Genomic DNA, 25,234 nt, shown 5'->3' with positions numbered 1-25,234 from the left:
TATCACCACCAGGCAGGGATTGTGTCTTTCGCATCTACTGTACTCTCACAAATACTCGGTAAATTGCTTTACACAGCAGGAAACTCTTCGAGGGCAGGGAGATCTGGTCTACCAACTCTACTGTACCTTCCCAAGTGCTTAGTACAATGCTCTGCCCATATTAAGCACTCAGTAAATACCACTGATTGAAACACTTCTGATGATATCTGTTTATCACCACCAGGCAGGGACTGTGTCTTTCGCATCTACTGTACTCTCACAAATACTCGATAAATTGCTTTACACAGCAGGAAACTCTTTGAGGGCAGGGAAATCTGGTCTACCAACTCTACTGTACCTTCCCAAGTGCTTAGTACAATGCTCTGCCCATATTAAGCACTCAGTAAATATCACTGATTGAAACACTTCTGATGATATCTGTTTATCACCACCCGGCAGGGATTGTATCTTTCGCATCTACTGTACTCTCACAAATACTCGGTAAATTGCTTTACACAGCAGGAAACTCTTCGAGGGCAGGGAGATCGGGTCTACCAACTCTACTGTACCTTCCCAAGTGCTTAGTACAATGCTCTGCCCATATTAAGCACTCAGTAAATACCACTGATTGAAATACTTCTGATGATATCTGTTTATCACCACCAGGCAGGGATTGTATCTTTCGCATCTACTGTACTCTCACAAATACTCGGTAAATTGCTTTACACAGCAGGAAACTCTTCGAGGGCAGGGAGATCTGGTCTACCAACTCTACTGAACCTTCCCAAGTGCTTAGTACAATGCTCTGCCCGTATTAAGCACTCAGTAAATACCACTGATTGAAATACTTCTGATAAACAAAAAGGGAAAATGATGATCGCCGTCTAAATTCAACCAGTCAACGTTACAGGTTGTCTTTTCCAGAATTTTGGAAAATCCTCAAATACTCCCAAGATAAACTCTCTTGGAAAGCAAACCATATAATTACAAAGGGTTTGGCTTTGTATGGTTTCGTCAAAAATCTGATGCATGTTTGATTTAGCTGAAATTCACATTTCTTAAATAACAATGAATTAAACAATTCTGTTAATCTGTTTATTCAACTCCCCTTTCAGCATAAACTTCAAGGGAAATAAAATTTCAATCACTTGAACTGAAGATGGATAATCATCTATCAAATTTATCTTTTGTCTTTTCCTCCCAAACTCTGGCACATTATCCACCATCGCTAAAACCTTTCTTGTATCTAAAGTTCTGCAGCAAATAAGCACTTATTTGCCTCGATTTATCCCACTGACTTCAAGACAATTCTGTTAATCTGTTTATTCAACTCCCCTTTCAGCATAAACTTCAAGGGAAATAAAATTTCAATCACTTGAACTGAAGATGGATAATCATCTATCAAATTTAACTTTTGTCTTTTCCTCCCAAACTCTGGCACATTATCCACCATCGCTAAAACCTTTCTTGTATCTAAAGTTCTGCAGCAAATAAGCACTTCTTTGCCTCGATTTATCCCACTGACTTCAAGACAAATATGATTTGATAACGGACATCAAAACTTAAGTGGCATGCTTAATAGTGATTACCAGAGTGAAAATATAGACGAGCCTGAAAATGAATTAAATGAAAAAATAAAAATGGTTGGTAGAAAGCTTGAATTATATCACATAAAATTACAAGGCTGGAAAAATTTTACTCTAAAAGGCAGAAAAAAGGAACTCAACTGACATATCAAAGCCTAAAATAACATGCCACAAAACTTGATCAGGCCATTCATTTTTCCTTAAATCTGAACTGAAAAGGTGACCCTCTGAAAACAACAACAAATTTTTTCCTTATGCTGGATTTATGCATTTTTTTAGCAAATTGCTGCTGCATTTGTGACAGTAGACTAAGAGGCCCCTTAAAGTGTAAAAGATAAATCTTTCCATTTATCAGCAATTATGTGAGCCAGGGGTGTTGGAAAGGTCAGCAGACCCCCTGCTAAATGATAATGGCTGATCACATATGAGGGACAAAATAAATAGAAATACACCATGCCAGAGCATTGTACTAAATGGCATGGAACTCAGTAAGGGCAACCTATTAGCAGATGGTTTGTAAAAAGTTTGGAAAAGCCTTCACTCACCCTCTATTTTTTAATTGCAACATGTACACAGGTGTTCTAATGAATAACAATCCAGAGGAAGATCATATAGCACATCTTAATATGTAACTACCACTTCCCCTCCAGAAAAGTAACTACTGTAAATTATTTTTGAGCATTCTAGGAAGAGCAACTTTTATGGCAACCTGGGGCATTTCTGTGATAGAAATAATTTAACAACACACTAGACATCGCATGTAACTATGCTATCATCTATAAATAGCTCTTTTCCTTCCATCAACCCTATCAAAATGAACATAATGTACAGAAAAGATTTTTAGGTATCGATACCTCCTCTAAGCAACCAATTACTGTATAGAATGGACGACAAAGAACTTGATTTTTGCATTTCCAGGTGGACTGTTATAGTTACTACAGAAGAGCTATAAAAGAGGTATGAAATAAATACTTTAGCCATAAACCTCGGGCATCCTATGCCTTCCATCAAACCATTGCAATTAATATGAAATTCTAAATACAGAATATAATGCCACATAAATAGTATAACAGCCAAGTCCTGTCTAAGAAGCCATATGTTTTTTCCCATTGTTCAAAAAAAGGAGATGACTTCCCGTCACTTATGTTTCTGATTAGCAAGGTGATTTATGCCACAATCACTAAAAATGCCAGCAAGTGAATGAGAAAATGCATAGTGACTGCACCAGATGTGCACAATAAACAGGAATCCCATTGTAATCTCTGGTACTTAGTTTATATGAAGGTAATGTAAGAAACACTCTTGGATATGGCAAAGTCACTCTTTTTTTACATTTGACTATAAATGATATGAAATAAATTGTGTGTTTTATTCTTTATGGCATGCATACATTGATAAATTAGGTACAGTTTTGTATCCCGACTTATCTACAAGACAAACCTGGCTAAGATCATGGGGATTAATTGCTTCAGAAGTGTGAAATGCAGCTTTTCCATTCTTTTCTGCACACTCAGTGAAGAAACAATGATTAATCACTGTTTAACTATTCTCTTGAGGATCTACAAGATTGCCAAAGCAGGGCTTATCCTCATAAATCCAAAAAACACAGGTTTAAATTTGTTGCCAACAACTGAAAGAACATGAACTTAAAGTCATTCGTTATCAGATTAAAATAATGTCAAGGTTTTAGAATCCCTACTGTTGCACAATAATCTTTAATCTCCCAATACAAAAGGAAATTAGATTATCACAAAAGATTCCAGAACAGTGTGTATATTTTACAAAGGTAAAAATGAGCACCTAAACAGGAATTTATCAAAACCGTGTCATTCTGCAAATAGCCATCACGCTACAGTTCTCTGCACACAAACTGCAGCATCAGGGGCAGTATTATCATATCAATAGATCTAATTATTAGCCCTAAGTATTAACCCACTCTAAAATCCGATATATTCATTCTCTGTTGTACAATATCAGATGAAAGAAAACAATGCAGCTTTAATTTTACCTAAAAAACATGGCTAGTCCAGTGGAATTTCACTGCACACCAGCTGTGGCCTGCTGACACACACACTGGACAGATTTTCCTGATCAACTCTAGAATTTAACTAGCACACTGAATGCCAACAACATCGATGAAAATTTTTGGTATCCAACCCTGCTACAACAAATTGCTCAGTTTAATTCGCATTGTCCTTTGCTTTCTGGCGGCAGGGGCACAAAGGATGAGGAGCTAAAAGATGGTTCCCATTTTTCAATTCCTTTTGAAGCCATTCACATTTGTGTAAAGGACATTTATAAAATAAATGACAGCTGGCTATTATTATTAAAATTTATCAAATGGCATAAAGGGAGCAGTTTAACCTATAACTAAAGGATCTAAGCTTCAAATTAATATTCCCAAGTAACTCATGTTCTAAAACAGATATCACAAATGATCCCTGCTTAGCTGGATGAACGGGGCTATTTTTGAAAAGAAATTTTACAATTTCTCTCCAAAACTGTCTCGAGAAATTTTATTTTAGTTATTTAAAAAAATTATGACTCATTGTCAAGATTCAGAGCCCAAATCTTAACTGCTAAAAGTAAAACAATTTCTTCAAAAAGGCATGGGTTAGAGGAGACCTAAATAGGGAGAAAGTCAAATGAAGTCCAGACCTTAAGATATAGTTTAAAAGATCAGCATATGTCAGTTCTCAATTATCCAAGGGCAGGTTTTCTGGATATCCACACATAGTTTCTGTTCTGTCTCTCCAACCTGCTTCCCTTCCATATGGGATTAGACTGTTTCACTGCTCTTTAATAGCACCCAAAGAGAAGTAATACAAAGAATGGAATATATAGAACTGATTATCAATTTCATTGTTCATTAAGTCTTTTGAAAGTGACTGGGGAAGAAGGGGAAGCTAGAATCTGGATTTAGGGTTTAGGAGTTCCCATGTTACGGTTTCTTCTGGAGTATGCTCTACTCCAGCAAATAACTGTGAGAGTAAAATGTATAATTAAATGTCTAAACTTTAATATACTCATAAACAGCCAACCTAGCACTTAAGTGTATACTCATCCTCAACACTTATGTATCTGCATATACTGATTTATTAAGAATAAATTTATTCAGGGGACTGATATTTCATCATGGCACATTTGGTTTAGTCCCTCTCTCTTCTGATTCTTCCTGGTGTCCAATCTGAATAGCTTGTAACCATCTCAGTGCTTAGAACAGTGCTTGGCACATTGTAAATGCTTGACAAGTACTAATGCTCTCTTGACTACATCATATTTTTGTTCACTCCTTCCAACCCTATTTACTGAGCACTTAATGTGTGCAGAGGGCTGTATTAAGTGCTTGGGAAAATACAACAATAAACACATTCCCTGCCCACAATGAGCTTACATTCTAGAGAAGGGGAGACAGACATCAATACAAATAAATAAATGACAGGTATGTATGTAAGTGCTTTGGGGCTGGGAGCGGGGAAAAACAAAAGGGAGCAAGTCAGGGTGACGCAGAAGGGAATGGGAGAAGAGGAAGCAGTGGAAAGGGGGCCCTGATCTGGGAAGGCCTCTTGGAAGAGGAGGAGACTATTGTCGGATTTGAGGAGGGAGTGCGTTCCAGGCCAAAGCACAGTGAGAAGGTTTGTACTAGAGGAGCAAAGTGTGCGGGCTGTGTTGTAGAAGGAGAGTAGTGAGGTAAGGTAGGAGGGGAAAGGTGGTGGAATGCGCGTGGAAAGAGCACGGGCTTTGGAGTCAGAGGTCATGGGTTCAAATCCCAGCTCTGCCAGTTGTCAGCTGGGTGACGCTGGGCAAGTCACTTAACTTCTCTGTGCCTCAGTTACCGCATCTGTAAAATGGGGATAAAGACTGTGAGCCCCCTGTGGGACAACCTCATCAATCGTATTTATCATCAATCGTATTTATTGAGTGCCTACTCAACCTGATCACCTTATAACCTCGGCAGTGCTTAGAACAGTGCTTTGCACATACTAAGCACTTAATAAATGCCATTATTAATAGTGAAGAGTTTTTGTTTAATGCCAAGGTGGATGGGCAACCACTGGAGTTTTCTGAGGAGTAGAACGTTTTTGTAGAAATCGCTTTGTAGAAAAATGATCCGGGCAGCAGAGTGAAGTATAGACCGGAATGGGGAGAGATGGGAGGCTCTGTCTGTCCCCCCCACCCCAATGAGAATGGAAGCTCCTAACGGGCAGGGAATGTGCCTTCTGGCTGCTTCTACTGTATCTCCCCAATCTCTTAATATAATGTGTTGAATTCACTCATTCATTCAATCATATTTACTGAGCATTTACTGTGTGCAGAGCACTGTACTAAGTGCTTGGGAAGTACAAGTTGGCAACATATAGACATGGTCCGTACCCAACAATGGGCTCAAAGTCTAAAAGGGGGAGAGAGACAACATAACAAAACATGTGGATGGGTGTCAAGTCGTCAGAAGCTGCTCAATAAACATCCTTTTCACTACTATTAAATTTAATAATCTATTTTATTTTACTAAAGAAAACCAAGTCAAAAAAGTTAAAAGCATGTATTGTTTAAGGAAAAACCTCATTGTAGTACCTAAGCCTTGACCGATGCTACATGCATGCATTTCTTCCAACACCTCATTGCATTCTACTCACACTTTCCTTAACTCAATGGCCTTCGAGCAAAAATGCCTAATGAAACCATGTTTTACTGCAGAGCTGCCTGTACTCTTTACACTTCTCTTCACTCTAAACTATTATCTTCACCCAAAAATGTATAGAATATCCATTAAGCACTAAACTATGTATTATTTCTGGAGAATAGCCCTGTGAGCATATAATACAATAAAAATATAAACAGCATATCAAAAGGTGGCAAAAAGCAAGGACAAATTCTCTCTCTCTCTCTCTCTCTCTCTAGCAACAATGAAACATCTTTTTACAAATGTTCCTATTCCAAATAGTCCATTTAGGCTACTTAGAATCATCCTGATGAAGGGTGCTTTAATCACTGAAAAATATTTATCTTATTAATAATGCTATAATGTCTCATATTGTTAAATTGTACTCTCCCAAGCGCTTAGTACAGTGCTCTGCACACAGTAAGTGCTCAATCAATATGACTGACTAAATAATACTAGTTTACCCATGTCCAACATGAAATGGATTAGCCGTAGTCAATCACTAAGGAATTTTAATCCCAGTTCAAAAAATCAATATAACTACTGTTTAATCATTTCTTCTACAACATTATAGTTGTATTCTTGAAGAACTTTCGGTAATGGAGAAATTATGTTTCAGTAATCACTGATTCAATGGAAACTAATGGGTTGGGACATGGTTCACACCTAACGCCTTGACATTTTCAATACAAAGTCTATATTATTATGTTGTTTAGAGGGCAAGGATATAGCCAAAGTGGTGTGCTTTAAAACACGGCTGGCATGAATGTTGTAGGAAAGGAAGCACAAATAAAAGTACCAAGGGACTGGATTGTCTATATTTCCCAGAAGTTACTGTACATATGATTGATTGATTGATTGATTATGGGAGGAGTTTGACCTCTCTGCCTTCAGTGGGAGAGCTCCACTCCATTATGGGCATGTAGGATTTTTCCACAGAGGGATCACTGAGAAGAAGGTTTAGTTCCCTCAGTGTGCTGCGCTCATTCTCACCTGCTCCTGGTTGGGACCATGTCAAAACAAGAGGTATCCAAGATAATTCATTTCTTTCTGCTTAAGCTACACAAAAGGTAAAAAAAGAAGGGAGGGTGTGCTAATTGGGGTTATTTAGTCTAAATTCCTTTCCCATCCACTTCCTCCAAGCAAAGCCTTAGGATGACTATGCAGTTAAGCATACGGTGAGTGACAACAATTCATGCTTTGCATTTGCAGCTTTAAAGCGTAATGCCTTTCTGTAAACCTGTCTTCAGGCCTTATAACTCCCTTCCTTGCCTCAAAACTCACCAGACCTCAGTGCTTCCCACCTCATAGTCTTCCAAAAACAAAAAACAAAAACGAAAAATACTTGTTCCAGCCAATTTTCTCAATTCTACCTACATTTAAGTCACCTCTTCCATTTAGCATTTCAGGCCAGTCTCAGTACCTGGACATGTATGCATATTTGATATTTCTAGGTCTCCCTATTAGTTGCTTGTGGGCAGGGAATGTGATTTTGGCATCTGTTGCATCTCCTAAGTGATTCACACAGTGCAGTATAGTAGACGATCAATAAACACCATTAGTATTATTGTGCTGAACTGATGTGCTGACTTATGGAATATGTTATACCTGAAAGAGACTACTGTTGTGGACAGAACACTTCCTATTACTATGGTCTATCCAAACCATGTAAAGGAATTATACTCTAACATGTGACAATGGGGTAAACTGCAGTAGTACTTTGTAACTTGAGTTAAGATGTAAGCAACTTCTGAAATACTAGTAATTCACGAAGACCGCTGTCAACAGCAGCTACCTCCAAAGCATATTACTTTTTTTTATTTCCATGGTTAAGACAAAGTTTGAGAACACTAACCTTGTTTTACTATTATCCCGTAAACTTGGCACTTTCCTCGAAGTCTCCTTCATTCAACCCACACTGTGACCGAATACTGTCGATTCAACCTTCCTCTAAATCCAAACTACTGCCTTGTTAATCCAAGCACTTATCCTATCCCACCCTGACTATGCATCAGCCTCCTTGCTGACTTTCTACCTCCTGTCAATCCCAACTCCAATTCATACTTTACTTTGCTGCTGAGATCACTTTTCTAAAAAAAAAAAAAAAAAAATTCAGAATATCTTTCCCCACTTTTCAAGAACCTCCAGGGGCTGTCCATCCACTTCTGCAAACCCCTTATCATTGCTTTAAAGTACTCAATCACCTTGCCCCCTCTTATCTAACCTTACTGAATTCCTTCTTCAACTCAAGATGCTTACTTCAATCCTCTAACACCAACCTACTCACTCTACCGACCCCTTGCCTGTGCCTCGCCTCCGGCTTGGACCTCCCTCTCCCTTCATACCCAGCAGAGCTCTCCCCACACCCTCAAAGCCTTAATAAAATCATATCTCTTCCAAGAGGCTTTCCCTGACTAAGCCCTCAATTTCCCTATTCCCTCCTCTTTCAGAGTCGCTCTCACACAGATTTGTACCCATTATTCACCCCTCAGCACTCATGTGCAGATTCATAATTTATTTTATTGCCTGCCTTCCCCACTAGACTCTTAATCTTTGTAGGCAGGGAATGTATCTACCAAAATCTCTTATACTATACCCTCGCAAATGCTTAGTACTTCAACTCATCGCTAAATCCTGTTGGTCCCACCTTCACAACATTGCTACAATCTGCCCATTCCTCTCCATCCAAACTGCTACCTGGTTAATACAGTCACTTATCCTATCTTTCCTGGATTACCGCATCAGCCTCCTTGCTCACCTCCCAGCCTTCCGTCTCTCCCCACTCCAGTTCATACTTCATTCTGCTGCCCAGATCATTTTTGTGCAAAAACATTCAGGACATGTTTCCCCACTCCTCAAAAACTCCAGTGGTTGCCTAAACACCTCTGCAAACAAAAACTCCTCGCCATTGCCTTTAAAGCCCTCAATCACATTGCCACCTCCTACCTCACCCTCACTACTCTCCCACTACAACCCAACCCGCACATTTTGTTCCTCTAATGCTATCCTTCTCACTGTGCCCTGATTTCATCCATCTTGCCGCCAACACCTTGCCCATACCCTGCCTCTGGCCTGGAACACCCTCTTTATTCAAACCCGACAATTACACTCCCTCCCTTTTCAAAGCCTTACTGAAGGCCCATCTCCTCCAAGAGGCCTTCCCTGACTAAACCCCCCTTTCCTCTTCTCCCACTTCCTTCTGCGTAACTCTTACTTGCTCCCTTTGGTCACCCCCCCTCCCAGTCCCACAGTGCTTATGTATATATCTGTAATTTATTTATATTAATATCTTACTCCCTCCATCTAGATTGTAAGCTTGTTGTAAGCAGGGAATGTTTCTGTTTGTCACATTGTACTCTCACAAGCACTTACTACAGTGCTCAGCACACAGTAAGTGCTCAATAAATTCCCAGTCCTTTGTTAACTACAAAAACAACAGAAAATGGTTGCCTCACTATATCATATGAACGGCAAGACAACCAAACAGTAGCTCACCTAATCAATCACTTTGAAAATTTAATGAAGCCTAGGCTGGTTTCTATGTTTGGATCAAGACCTGATCAGGTCAGGACTCTTCAAAAACATTTCTTCCTATGGTTATCAGACCTTAGGAGAAGCCCTAGCCTCAAGAACCCTAAAATGACCAGTAGGTTCTGGATACTTACCTCAGCCTATAATAATAATAATTGTGGTATTTGTTAAGTGCTATCTGCCAGGTACTTTAAGAGCTGGGGTAGATATAAGATAATGGAGGTGGACACAGTCCCTGTCCCACATAGGACTCACAGTCTTAATCCCCATTTTACAGATAACTGAGGCCCAGATAAGTGAAGTGACTTGCCCTACAGTCACACAGGAAACAAGTGGTGAAGTCCTTTTGATTTCCAGGCCCATACTTTATCCACTAGGCCAGGCTGCTTCTCATCTACCCCCATGAACCCAGGGATCTAGTTCAGTCTAGAAATCCCTTTCTTCTCTGCTACTTCATCTCAAGAAGCCTTAAAAATCTCCTCTTTACAAGGGGTTCTCAACCCTTAGGATGACCTGGAGTAACATGGACTTCCCTGGCAGGATCCTGAAGGGAGCCTCAGACGGAATCAGTTCTGACCCAAATCGAAAGAGTCTAAGCAGAACTGGACCCATTTTCTACTCAAGGGCATGGATCATCAGGCTTTGGCTAGACAATGACTCTATCAATGTTATTTATTAAGTGCTTACTGTGTCAGAGCAAATTAAATAAGTGCTTGGGAAAATACAACACAACAGAATTGGAAGACACAATTTTTACTTTCAAAGAGCTTATGGTCTATCGGGGAAGGCAGACATTAAAATAAATTACGGAAATGGAAGAGTATAAGGATTCAATCGTAAGGGCCGTGGGGATGGGATGATTATCAAGGGCTTAAGGCCCAAGAGCAGAGGTGATGCAGAGGGGAGGGGAAATGAGTGGTTAATCAGGTGGAGGAGACAGTAGTAAAGGCTTTGAAGACAAGGATGGTCTGTCAGATGTGAAGGAGCTGGGAATTCCAGAGCAGAGGAAGGACTTGGCAAGAGTGAGTACGATGAGTAGGTGCAATGTAATAATAATAATTATGGTATTTGTTAAGTGCTTACAATGTGTCAGGCACTGTACTTAGTAGTAGGAGATTGGCAAGGTAAGGTAGGAGCGGGAGAGCTGGCTGAGTGCCTGAAAGCTAATGGTAAGGAGTTCGTCCTCAGATTTTGGAGCCGAGGACCCAACAAAAAAACATCTCCCAATTAGGCTCTCCTAGGAGTGGAAGTATTCCTGGGAGCAGAGGTTGAGGGCCAAGAGAACTGGGAGACGGAAAGAAATGCTTAGGACAAGCTCTTACCTAGCATTTTACCCCTAGAAGATAAACCCACATTTTCAAAGCGCTTCTCAAGGTTGGTTCTCTCCTGCCCTTTCGTATGTCCTAATAATAATGAAAATTTAATCATTAGCATGTGCTATTTGTTCAGCATTTACTCTGCACTAAGCAGTGTTCTAAGCACTGGGGTAAGATACATGATCACCAGGTCTGCACGGTCCCTGACCCCCACGGGGTTCACAGTTTAAGTAGGAGGGAGAACATATACTGAATCCCCATTTTACAGAAGAGAAACAGAAGCACAGAGAAGTCACACCACTTACCCAAGATCACACAGGAAGCAAGTGGCAGAGTCAGAATTCAAATCCAGTCCTCTGATTCCCAGGCCCAGGCTCTTGTCACTGGGCATTGCTTCTTCCCAAATGGTAGCAGAAAATTCATTCAATCATATTTATTGAGCACTTACTGTGTGCTGACCATTACACTGTCTGAAATGGCATGCTTCACCTCGTTCACCACTTACAAAACAATTTTCAGAAAAGGAAGCAACTTTACAGAAACGCAGAGGGAAAAACTTACAAAATTAACTGGGTTTTATCCTTTCTGATATACTGTAATGTTCTATTGCTCTGGGCTACTATAATGTGCTATTGCCACTCAACTATTCTGAAGGATTGGCATAGCGATCTCATCAACCAGATCGTACTAAACTCCATATGTGCACGACTATGCTGAGAACTCTAAAGAACTGAAATAGTCTGCAATATAAAAGTGAAAATAGCCACCCTAGCCATCATAAAAGGCCAGCTGAAAATACATCTATCCAAAACAAGAGCCTATATATATATATATATATATATATATATATATATATATATATATATATATATATATACTATATATATGTAGTAATCTGTGTGTGCATATGTGTGTGTGTGTCTGTGTGTGTGTGTCTGTGTATATGTGTGTCTATGCATGTCTGCATATGTATATATTCCTGTCCAGGCATGTGAAAATACATTTAAGTTGGCAACTTGAGAAGATACTGTCACCTTCTAAACCCAAGAAGCATCTGCCCACTGCCAACACTGGAAGAACTGGAATGGTTTCTGAAAAAAGAAGTGGACCACCATGGGGAATGAAGTGTAGAGGGGATTTAGGGGAGACTGTCAAAGAAGAGAAGGGGGGTAAATGAGTATCTCAGTGGTGCGAACGGGGAATCAAAGGAGAAGAAAGGCACCTAAGAAGGTGGCTTTCAGTGGGAGATCACTGGAGCTAGAAGAGGAAGGAAAAGTTTCCCACTGGGCAACAAAGACAAGATAGCATGAGAGAAAAAACAAATGCAAGGAGAAAAAGAAAATAGTTTAACTGAGCAACAGCAAAAAGAAAAGGAGAGCTATTGGAAAGCAAAAGACAGATGGAAAAAGACAGGACGAAGGAGGAGAAGAGGGAAAGTGAGTCAATCTGAGAGGACATAGTTGGCAGCATGGGCAAAAGGAGAGAGATCAGGGTAAATAAAAAGAAAAGAGGACAAGAGGCTCCCACAGGGAAACCAAGCATGGATTACAGGAGATGAAAACTGGAGTAGAGGACCATAAGGAAAATCAAGCATCAGGTGGGGAAGAAGAGGAGAAGAGTAGCTGGGGAAAGAGACAGGGAGGAGGAAAGAAGAGAAAGGAGGAGGAAAAAAATGGCAATATGACCCAGAAGGCTACGTGCACAAAATAAAACGTTACATATCACAAACCTTTTAGAAGTTGTGTGCAAGTTCACAGGGCTAGGAAGATGCTTGAAGTTGCATAATGGTATTGTTCAGCTTGCCTTCAGGACTAGGACTGGATGAATCAGGAACAGAATGGATCAGTTCAGATGTTCTCATCCAGATTACTTGGAGAACATATGATGTACCTGCAGAGAACAGAAAAGTATCTGATTTATAAGTGTGATTACCCAAACTAAACAACACAATGGAAGAGAAAAATGGGGTAAAAAAATCCTTTCTGTTCCAATGTCCCTTAAATATTTCATATATGAACCTAATTAGAAGATTCCCAGCACTTACTCGCTTGTTCTTTTGAGAAGCATTTTGCAATATTATCAGTATAGGTCATTAGGCAAGCTAGATTCTAATTCTATCTAGGATCAAATTGCCTATAATCCAACTCCACAGAGTCACATATAAGGCACTTTGTTGCAGACGGTCACGAAAGATAAAAAATAGAACACAGAAGACACAGGGCATGTAAATTGAGGCAACATCTGTGTAAGCTCCTTGTGGGCAAGGAACTGGGTTGTACTGTAGTCTCCCAAGCACACAGTACAGTGCTCTGCACATAGTAATGGATCAATAAATGACTGATTGATATCAGAAAAAAGATAATATTTCTAAGACACTAAATATTTAAAATCAACAATCCTGAAGAAAACATTAACGTAAACTATTAGGGGGGCCGTTGAGGATCATTTATGTAATTTGCTAGTCAAAATAGGATGGTGTTCATAGTTCACATTTTTGTAAGTGGCTCACTGACCAGCCAATAGAAGAAAAGATAGACTGTAGATGGGAAACCACTGCTGACCCTTCCTAATGGTACTTGATACACATTTACTATTTTATTCTATTCTAAATATTTTCTATTTATTTTATTTTGTTAGTATGTTTGGTTTTGTTCTCTGTCTCCCCCTTTTAGACTGTGAGCTCACTGTTGGGTAGGGACTGTCTCTATATGTTGCCAACTTGTACTTCCCAAGCGCTCAGTACAGTGCTCTGCACACAGTAAGCACTCAATAAATACGATTGATTGATTGATTGATTTACTATGTGCCAAACACTGTCCTATATGTTGGGGTCGATACAGGTTAATTAGGCCGAAGACAGTCTCCGTCCCACATGTGGCTCCCAGTCTAAGTAGGAGGGAGAACAGGTATCCCCGTTTTACAGTTGAAGAAACAAGCACAGTGAAGTTAAGTGGCTTGCCCAAAGTCACACAGCAAGCAATTGGCAGAGCTGAGATTAGAACTCACATCCTTCTGACTTTCAGGCCTATGTTCTCTCCACTGGGCCACACTGCTTCTACACTTGTTTTCAACTTTATGCTCAATGAATACATCTGTAAACACCATAAGCTGTGATCTAAGGATTTGATTTTATATGGACGAACCTAAAGATTCCCGTAGAAGCATAAGTCTCATTTTCTCAGTATAATGTACTTCGGTATCTTTCAATTTTTCCAGTGTGTGTTCACTCTTTGAATACATATTCAACGTATCACCTACGTCTTGGGTAAGTCCAAGTCTATCACTACTACTTGTAGCAGATGGAAATCATTTTCAATTAGTAGGGGACCAGGCAAAACAACAAGTTATGTTCTATTGATAATATTATTAAATTATAATCAATCACATCTTGAGAAGTGTCCACTTCTAAAACTAAAAATCTTTTGGTTTTATATTTGTCTCGTTCTATCTGCTGTTAATCTTGTATTGCCCTAGACTGATCTCTTAAAAATAACACAATAAAGGAAATGGAGGCAAAAGGGAAGAGGGAGAAGGAAAGAAAGAGGCTTAAAAACAGAAGGAAAGCATATGAAAAGACATTAAAAGAGGAGGAGAGGGTACCAAAGTCCGTGTTTCCCTTTTACCAATTTAACAGTCCAGTGACAAATGCGTAGAGGGGAGGTGTACCATATTCTCACTGAGAGGATATACAAGTTCTTTTTCTATTTTCTCTATATTCTCATAGGAGTTGAATAAATGTAGAGAAATCCAGAAACAGATATACACATGCATATATAAAAATTATTGTCAGTGTATAAGTTACTGCTGCCCTGGGACTGCAATAATTTATGTAACATCTGTTTTCATATTTTTTCTAATTTTTTTCTAATTAACATGCATATTTAACGCATAAATGCTCCAACCACCTCTTTTCTGCTGAGTTTGCGTCCCTCGCCCCTCTTTTTGTTTAAGTTTTGTACTCTTGGGAAGTTTCAGGATAGAAGGAAACATATTTGACTGAAAACACAGATTAGGAAAATTGTAAATAGAAAATATTTTACAATACTTCACACAGGTGTCAGGGAAATGAAAAATCTTGCTGAAATGGACAGCTTTATTAAAATATAAAACTAGCTATAGACTCTTATTTTAATTTTTATAGTACTCATTAACAGCTTACTATATGTCAAGCACTGTTCTAAGCACAGGAGAAGACAGAAGACAGCCTTGTCCCATATGTAGCTCACAGGTATTGAATTCCACTTTGCAGCTGAGGAAATTGGGCACAGAGAAGTTAAGTGACTTGCCCAAGATTACACAGCAAGCAAGTGGCAGAGGTAAGATTAAAACCCAGTCCTCTGGCTGCCAGGCCCATGCTTTAACAATTAGGCCACACTGCTTCATTTTTCTTTATTCGTGTGCAGATGTACCACTGAGAATGAGAACATGGGCCTAAAATTAAAATAAAATTTTAAAAAAGCCAACTTTTCCTGCTTTAGTCAATAATTTAAAAATAGGGAAGTCAAATGTTGACTAAGGTTTGTTTTTCCTTGAATACATATTTAAAACATTAACTATACCACTAAGGTTTATTTTTCCTTGAATACATATTTAAGACATTAACTATACCTTACCTATCCCAAATTCACAAGGTGATAGCTTGAATAATTGGATGATAAGCTCAAAAGTACATCATATTGCCACGAAGTCTAAAAGCATTCAAGTTCTTAAAGTGCAGAAAATGCATTCAGCTTTCCAGAGGAAAGCTACTTCTTAGGGGAAAACAATATTTTTTTCAACAAAAGCCTGATTCCACTAATGTATGTTCACTAGATCAAAAATTGTAGTAACTTCAAAGTACTTAGGTTAACTGACAACAATCAAATTGCAAATTCAGAATTCAATTTCTGCTCTACTTCATTTTAATAGGAAGATAAATGTCAGTGATATACCTAATAACCAGTCATAAAAATCACTTAAAAGTATATTTCAAAATCAGTAGTGATTTTTTTCCTCTTGAAATTCATCTGATAAGGGAAGTTCAAAGCCCAAATCAGGTAGAGCATGCCCATGAGTAAATGATCATTGTGATATAATTATATACATTTTTAATGTGAATATATGGAATGCTTAAATTTTCCATGAACAGAAGGCACATATCACTCCCAGAGTCTATATTTTGCTTTCAATATTGCATTCCTTGAAGACACAGAGCATATCTATTTACATTATAAATCACATACCAATACTTTCTGACAATGATTATGAATGCCAAAGTACCCATAGAATCCATTTTGAAGTTCTTCAAATCTGGTAGAACACCTTCACTGTAACCTAGAAACTGAGTTGAAGATGCTCATTATTGAAGGACACCGCTACACTTAATAATACCCAAGAAAGCTTCACAAACGCTTATTGTGAAATTAAAAGGTAGACGAATGCATAAGCCAATTTCAACTTACACTTTCAAGGAGGTGAAAGGAGAAAATTTCCCCATCTTGTTCTGAAAAGTATCTCAGGACCCAATGTAATGTAGGATGGACTATGCTCTAGTCAGTTTAATTTGGGGATTTAGAATTTTCTCTTTTCTGTGAATATATGAAATATAACATGGAACCAATTTTTTCCCATCTAAGGGCAGACAGATGCCTGGTACCAGTCTGAACCTATCAGCCACGCTATGATAACAGGGCACTACTTAAGCAGGTGTTTTTACTAATTCAACACTTCCTTCTGACAAGACTCATTACCCCAACTCGAACTGGAAATATCTTAATCGAATAAGCCCTCGCTCAAAAGACCAGTCTAGATACTGCACTACATTGCCAACAACAAATACCATGTCTCTGGTCCACAAAATTTGAAAGGAACAGAGCAGGAAGTCCAGTTGACCTCACTTCCTATGGAAGACAAGAAAAACATGAGGATTTTGCATTAGAATAAGCCAAACTAGTTTTGAGCCAACTGACAAGGTTAACCAGCCAGAGTCCAATATGGGTTCACAGTCTTAATCACCATTTTCCGGATAACTGAGGCACAAAAAAACTAAGTGATTTGCCCAAGGTCACACAGCAGACGAGTGGTGGAGCCGGGGTTAGAACCCAGGTCCATCTGACCCTCAGGCCCATGAGCTATCCAGCTCGCTGTGGGCAGGCAATGTGTCTGTTATGTTATCCTCTCCGAAATGCTCAGTACAGTGCTCTGCACAGAGTAGGTACTCAATAAATATGATTGATTATGCCATGCTGCCTCTCAGGCGGTTAATGATACAGAATAGTGTAGTGTGCACTTGGGCGCGTATGACAGAGCATAGTTGGCAGACATGTTTCCCACCCAGAAGGAGCTTACAATATGACCAAAATTGGTTGGGTCTAGGATGCCTGGTTTGGACACTAGCTCATCCTTCATTCAGGGGACACGGAGAAGACTCAGTCAGTTCCAGGACTGTTGCCTCAAAGCTTGGCATTTGCTGCTAGAGATATGATTCTGTTACCAATCTTCCACAGGACTCTCTGAGGAGGCTGAATTTGTTCTATCGATGCTCACACCAGTTCAGATTGGACTAGATTCACACTAGACCTGACAGCCTCAAGAGGAACTATCAGTTGATTATGGCTGGAGTCTATATGCAAACAATTCTTCAAAAACTGGGATTCCCCTTAGTTCATTCGTTCGATCGTATTTATTGATTGCTTACTGTGTGCAGGGCACTGTACTACGTGCTTGGGAAGTACAAGTTGGCAAAATATAGAGATGGTCCCTATCCAACAGTGGGCTCACAGTCTAGAAGGGGGAGACAGACAACAAAGCAAAACATATTAACAAAATAAATAGAATAAATATGTACAAGTAAAATAAATAGAGAAATACGTACAAACATATATACATATATACAGGTGCTGAGGGGAGGGGAAGGAGATAAGGCGGGGGGGATGGGGAGGGGGAGGAGGGGGAGAGGAAGGAGGGGGTTCAGTCTGGGAGCCCTTAATCAAATGGTTATAGCCGTAGAACTTCCTAGAAAGGTTTTTATAAAGTTGGGAGTCTGTCTCCATAATTCAATCAACAGTATCTATTGAATGTTCACTTATATGCAGAATATTGTACTAAGTACTTAGGAGAGTACAAAAAGGTTAGCAGACAATTGAAATGAATTTAAAAGAAATATGAACTCGGCCATGTCAGGAAAATTATTATTAATGTTATGCAAAAACCGAACTACTGTCCATATTTTTTCTTTTTACCAAAGGGTTGGATAAGATTATAATGTATCATTTATTTATGCTTCTCCTTAATTTACCTTTTTCTACTGCTTTGGAGTGTCACTTAAGAGCCAAGGGGGAAGGGAGGTGGAAGGGAAGGGGCACATGAGTAGTTTTAGGGAAAAAAAGGCGAACTGCTGAAATCAAGGAATTGTCAAATGTCATTCTGTTACTATTTGAAAAACTTTAGTGATAAGAAGAAAATGTTCTGATGAATACCAAGCACAGCTTCCTGGAAAACACAACTTTGTTCTATTAGTTATTGCTTGCTCAAAGATTATTAAACGGAAAGGAGGAGCAAGGTGGGAGAGAGGAGATGAATCTATTAACAAAAATGGAATCTGATGATACTTCTGAATTTCATAGTGCACGATGCTCTCCTAGTATCATGGATAATTAAGAATGGAACATTCTACAAAAGCACTTCAATCCTGACTGTCAAATATTTCTCCCAGTTCAAGAAATGTTTCCATACTGGTTAAATGATGATGATGGCATTTGTTAAGCGCTTACTATGTGCAAAGCACTGTTTTATGCCCACTTCAGCTTGCATTCAAATGTTTCAAAGGTACAGTTCTTGTGATAAGCAAATATATGTTCTTATAACAACACAAAGAAGACCTATACAGTCTTCTACAGCATTCTACACTCAGTAAACACTAAATAAATGATTGATTGAATCATGTCCACAGGTTGGGAATAAATGCTTTATGGAATATGCTCAAAGTTGAACGTGCAACAGTAATTGTAGTGGTATTAGTAGCTGTATTTATTACATGCCTGCCGGGTGCAGAGACCAAATGAACGAACTGCTGAAAAACAGTACGCGGTTGGGAATGACCGGACTCTGTCCTCCGAGGGGCTGACAGTCTATGAATAAAGATGGGGGCGAAGACTGGAGACAGACACATTAGGAGGAATGAAACAACAAAAGTCAGTAAGAAGCTGTGGTTCCAATAAGGAACACTGTAGCCTTCCGGCATCTACATCTTGCATGCTCTCAATATTTAACCAGTAGCAGCGTTGCCTAGGGCTTGGGAGTCAAAAGGACCTGGGTTCTAATCTCAGCCTCGCCACATGTCTGCTGTGTGATCTTGAGCAAGTCACTTCTCTTTTCTGTGCCTCGGTAACTTAATCTGTAAAACAGGGATTATGACTGTAATCCCCATGTGGGACATGGACTGTGTTCAATCTGAATAGGCTGTATCTACCAAGGCACTTCGTAAAAATGCCTGGCACAGTAAGTGCTTAAAATACCATTAAAACAATAGCAGAAACCAAAAAAAAAAAAAAAGGCAGGAGACCACGAATCAAGAGCACCTTAATCTCCCTACTTCTAGTCCTAAACATGAAGAGTTGATCAGCTGAGGGACCTCAGAAGTCCAAGGGTCTCCCCACTCCAAAACAAATGCCCCAGCCACAACTGGAAGGTAAAACTTCCAAAGATGAGGACCACCCACTAAGCCTAGATTTGGCATTTGGGGTACAAGGATAACTCAGGCAAAAAGAGGAGAGTCAAATTCCTCTTCAGTCCACAGAAACCAATCATGTTGGGTCAGTTTCGAACAGGGACACCAAATGCTCCCTTCTGTGGGAAATTACAACACACAAAGATTTCCTCGAACAATCAAGTATGCATTGCTGCAGTATGTAAAATTTATTTCTTTTTCCTGATGGGTCCTGGAAAGGGTCTGGCTCTCAACCCAGTGAAGTTGACAAAATTGGATAAACTAAAGGGAAGTTGAAATTTTTGTTTCTATTTCTCAAAATGGTATTTACTGAGTGTCCACTCTGTGCAGGGCACTGCGCCGAGAGCCCAAGAGCACACAACAGAACTGGCAAACACACTCCCTGTCCACCAGGAGCTTACAGTCTGGAGAATCCATTCTTAACACAAAAAGCAGAACCCCAGACTCCATTAGTTTCATAAAATTCCAGAAAACACCTTCAAGTAGGATCACCCTAAATCCTCAAAAGCACAGGGCTTGCTCTATTTGGAATATGTTCCCAACAGGCTTTACAGACAGTCAGTAAATGACACACTACAGAAATCCATATTTTTCAAGACCAACTACTACAATTATTGATGAGATTGGACAGTAAATTTTACTCAAAGTGAAAGAATATTCACAAACTTGGCCTTATTTTTGATATCCAATGTAAAAATTCTCAACTAATGATGTGAACTCTTCCATTAGTTCCTTTCCTATTCTCTATGGACAAAACCAAGCCCCAAACTTTTCCCCATCACAAATTATGAGCATGGGTTTCCCCTTTGCTCTATTGGTCCTATATCATACCTACATTTATCTCCAAAGCTAGATACAAAATAATTAATTTAAGCCTCTGGAACTGAGACTATACAGACCAAACTTCTCTTTGCAAGCCAAGGTGAAAGAGAAGCCTTTGTACGATTTCCAATCAAGTGGGGAGTTCTAAAGGTTCTTTTGAATTCGGATACCTAAGGGCTCTCATAACAAAGTGGGTTGGCTTAAGAAAAGCCCACACATCTCAGTCCAGGGCTGCAAGAGAGGCAGAGAGCTTCTGAGGCCTACCCTACCTCCTGAAGCCAACATGGGGCCCCAAATCCCTTTTTCCTTTACAGCACTCATAGCTCCAGTACGAACAAAGTCCCATTTCCGATTTGGGAAGAGTCAGAGAGCTTATCCCAAAATGCCGTTCCGGGGATAGGAATTAGGTTGCAGGCTTCCCCTCATCCCTGAACTCCATCAAAAAGATTACTCTTGGGCCACCAGTCACGGGAATCCAGGCTGGAGGGATTGAAGGATGAATTTAGTCCACTGCTCCTCACACAGGAAGCGCTCAATAAATACGATTGAATGAATGAATGAACTCCATGAGGCCTAGTGGAAAGAATATGGGCCTGGAAATCAGAGGACCTGCTCGGTTCTAATCCCAGCTCTGCAACTTGCCCGCTGTGTGATCTTGGGCAAGGCACTTAGTCTGGGCCTCGGTTGTCTGCTGTGTGATCTTGGGCAAGTCACTTAACTTCTCTGGGCCTCAGTTACCTCGTCTGTAAAATGGGGATTAAGACTGGGAGCCCCACGTGGGACAACCTGATCACCCTGTATCCTCCCCAGCGCTTAGAACAGTGCTTTGCACATAGTAAGCGCTTAACAAATGCAAAAAAAAAAACAAAACAAAACAGAAAAACATTCCCTGCCCACAACCAGTTCAGTCTAAAAGGCCTATTTGTTTTTGAGCAATCATTTTATTTCCCATAAGAATATTTCATTTGGATCCTGCACTGAGAAATCATCTTGCCTAATCTAGCTAACGTTTCTCAACTTCATGAAGTGTTGAAACAAGCATCTCAAAGAGGCAGTAGTTCAAAATGCTTTGGAGCAACTGCATGAATTCTTAATCAAGCAGTCAGGCCCTAATTTTTTTTGGAGTTTAGGACAATTGCTGGCTTTACACGTACAGCTACCCTGAGTCAGGTAAAAATTGCCCTCCACTCCCATCCTGAATGATGACGCCATTCTACTGTGCATGCACACAATCCACTGAAATGTCAATCAGATGCTAGTCAGCTACATTTCCTGAACCAACCACCTTGCTCCAGAGCCAATGTGCTTCCCCTTCCCCTTTTCTCATCCCCCTATCCCGGTCCCTGATCAAAGGCACCTTCAAATTTTCAACTGCAGTTGCCCGGCCCTGACACCACACCCTGAAAGTGTGGCTTTAGAAGGATAGGGTGGCTTTAGAAGTCAGTTCTGGGGTCATTTCATTCATTCATTCAATCAATCGTATTTACTGAGCGCTTACAGTGTGCAAAGCAGCGTTTAGTGTGTGCAAAACACTGTATTAAGTGCTTGGGTGACTACAGTATAACAATAAGCGGACACATTCCCAGCCCACAATGAGCTTACAAAAAACTCATTGTTGGACTCAGAATTATATGTTCACTCATCCTCCTGTCTCACAGCCTATCACCTACTTAAGGACTAGGTCTGTGTCTTTATTAAACAGTGCTTGGCACATAGTAAGCGCTTAACAAATGCCATCATTATTATTAAACAATTTGATTTCAGAAGATGACCGGGTAGTGGAAGCCTTTTCTTGTTCTCATATGGCATCGGGTATGTACATTTTTTTCTTTGCAAATACTCAAACTATTTATATATTATTTTAATACACACATATGATCCACTTCTTTATTTTATACTTCAAAAGATATCCTAGGGGTCCTTGACTTGGCCCAGCATCTGGACACGGATGCATGAACCCATTAACTAGCAAGGCTATTAAAGCATTTAATAAACTACAGGCCCCCAAAAAGACATGTATAAAGCTAGTGGTTTTCTCAATGATTTACGGAAAGCAGCAGCTCGTTTTAATAAAACCATCCCAAAACATAAAATTGATTGAACCAACTGCTGTGCAGGGCATACACAACAGCTGATCAGAATCATTCAAAATTTTTATTCTTACAGAAGTCTCTCCGGAGATTGTAGAGGGATTTCCCCCACTCACTCAATTAATTCTTATAAAGGAGATGCTTATACAAACATGAAAATTAAGGTTTAAGCCTCTGAAATGTATTTTGTCAGTGTAAATGGTCGATCAATATTAAAGGCATCTTTAGCCAAAGGCACACTGAAAATGTAAATGCTACCTTTCACAAAACTAAAATAAAACAACCAAAATGACTAACTTCAGAATGGGTTTTTACTTTTTAGAATTAAAGAGTACAGGACAATCAGAGCCAAATAATTCAAAAAATGCCACAAAGGTGAATTTTCAAATGCACTTTCAGCTCACGGGAGTATAAAATATCATCTATGTCACCTATTTTAAACCAAAGTTTGGAAATGGATGAGCCTTTCGTATTTGCAAACTTGGAGGGTTGCATTATAATAGCCTTTATTCCAAGAGTTTGCCTATTTCATGGAAATACACAGAGGCTCACCTTTTCAGCCCATGCCACATAAGGCTTTTGCTTGTCTTTTTATAATAAAGTAATTTTATGGTATCTGTGTCACAATGAAGGACACAGATAAGGCAACTATTTAGATTCCTTTCCGTTATGTTGTGGCTTTGATCACTAACAATGCTGTGAGAACAGCCAACAGAAGGCTGACATTTCATAAAATATGCAGTGATAAAAACTAATACTGTGGCATCTGGGAACGATATAGAAAATGCAGAAATACACCTAATAACTGTGTCTTAAATTACAAGTTACTAAAAGCTAAATAAGAAGCCAACCTAAAAGAAATAGAAAGATTATGAAGAAAAATGATATGCCTTACTAAAAATTGAATTAAAAATATCACAAGTAATTTAAGACAACCACTCGCTGTTTTGGATCTTAAAAGCTACCTTCTAAGAAAAGTGATTCCCTTGGTATATTGCTACCTTTTGGGAAATGATAGAACACATCACAAGGTCCTCTTAGCAGGAAATGGCAAAAATGCAATCAAAAGAATAATACTCCTTTACTCAAATCCTTTCAAAACCCCAAACAATTAATGAAGAGAGAAATGACCTACAACTGTATTGGCAAGAGACCACTTAGAAGAAAATAAACAACAGTATATGACATTTCAATATTAAAAGAAGTCCTTTTCAGGGCATGTGTTAAAAATCACTCTATTCAAACTGGAAATGAAAATGTGTTCAACAGTGTCTTAAATAATCTGACCTGTTTTCAAATTGGAGAGCAAGAGGGATATTCAATAATGTTTAATCAATAGTAATTGCAGAATGCAGGAACAAGACTGTTTAGTAACATTTGAAAGCAAGAGCAACAGATAGCTTAATACTGAAATCAATTTCCATTGAAGTTTTTTTTAATAAGGAGAAAATAAATGCAAAATATAAACCATATTCACTGCTACAAGAATACTGAAATACACTGATGAAAAAAATAAACAATAACAGCTAAAGATGTGGGAGGCAATTGTCCTTGTGCTCGTAATTAGCATCTGAATTTAGGGATTTCACTGCTTAATGTACACCCACCCGCCTGTTATTCTTACTATGGGTTTTTATGTCACTTAATGGAGATGAATACTCTTTTCCCACCTCATATTTACATCAATGCTGTTTAATTTTTTTAAAGCTGCTATAATAGGTTAAACAGCCTTCTCAACATCACTCTTCATCTCCCATTGGACAAAGAATCGCATTACAGAACTGAGAATAGATGGAAGGCATATTTACATTCGTAATGTTCCTAGCTATAACATTTATGTAAATTATGATTTTACATTTGCAAATACAATACTTTTCAGTTTCACTGAATACTTTACTATTACTTCAATATTTATTTTCTATAGCCATTATAAACTCTAAAAACGCCAATGAGAAATAAAGATGTTGACCATTCATTCAATCATATTTATTGAGCGCTTACTGTGTACAGAGCACTGCACTAAGCGCTTGGGAAGTACAAGTTGGCAACATATAGAGATAGTCCCTACCCAACAAATGGCTCACAGTCTAGAAGCTTCAACCACTGGAACTGGGTTACGGTTAAATGCTTTCTCAAAGAAAATATGGAGCTTGCCTCAAACTACTCACATTTTTCTATTTTAACTAAGTTTAAAATCTTTAAAAAAAATGCTGTGGAAGTATTGTTCAAATAAATACATTTCACTGGATTATCCTAAAAATGTTCTCACATACATAAGAAGTAGTTCTTTCAGGCTATATTAAAATTACTCCCTCCAAAGGCCATCTGAAATGTCCGCCCTTTGAAAAAATTCATAAGACTGAAGATAATTTTCTGCGCTTCACAGCAATTAAAAAATGAAATAAGTCATTGGCTGATGTCCCCAAAATGTAGACCCTTTACTTTTCCATAGGACATGTACAACCTTTGACTGTCAATATGAAGTTATCTTTTAGTGTGGAAGATGACTCCGATGACGGTGAGATTCACCTCTTAGTGCA

At 39.1% G+C, this 25,234-nt stretch overlaps 1 protein-coding gene across 7 annotated transcripts in view; it reads right to left on the bottom strand.

Annotated features, from left to right (window-relative positions):
* Positions 1–25,234, bottom strand: part of TBC1D5 (TBC1 domain family member 5) — a 498,550-nt gene that overhangs the window by 354,302 nt on the left and 119,014 nt on the right. For all 7 annotated transcript variants that reach the window (XM_038759929.1, XM_038759928.1, XM_038759927.1 and 4 more), the window contains one exon: positions 12,805–12,965. The gene's annotated coding sequence lies outside the window, so the exon portion shown is untranslated. The remainder of the gene's footprint in view (positions 1–12,804; positions 12,966–25,234) is intronic.

The sequence above is a fragment of the Tachyglossus aculeatus genome, chromosome 2 (genome assembly GCF_015852505.1).
Source record: "Tachyglossus aculeatus isolate mTacAcu1 chromosome 2, mTacAcu1.pri, whole genome shotgun sequence".
In the NCBI taxonomy this organism is placed as follows: domain Eukaryota; kingdom Metazoa; phylum Chordata; class Mammalia; order Monotremata; family Tachyglossidae; genus Tachyglossus; species Tachyglossus aculeatus.
This window is presented reverse-complemented; position numbering and strand designations above follow the sequence as displayed.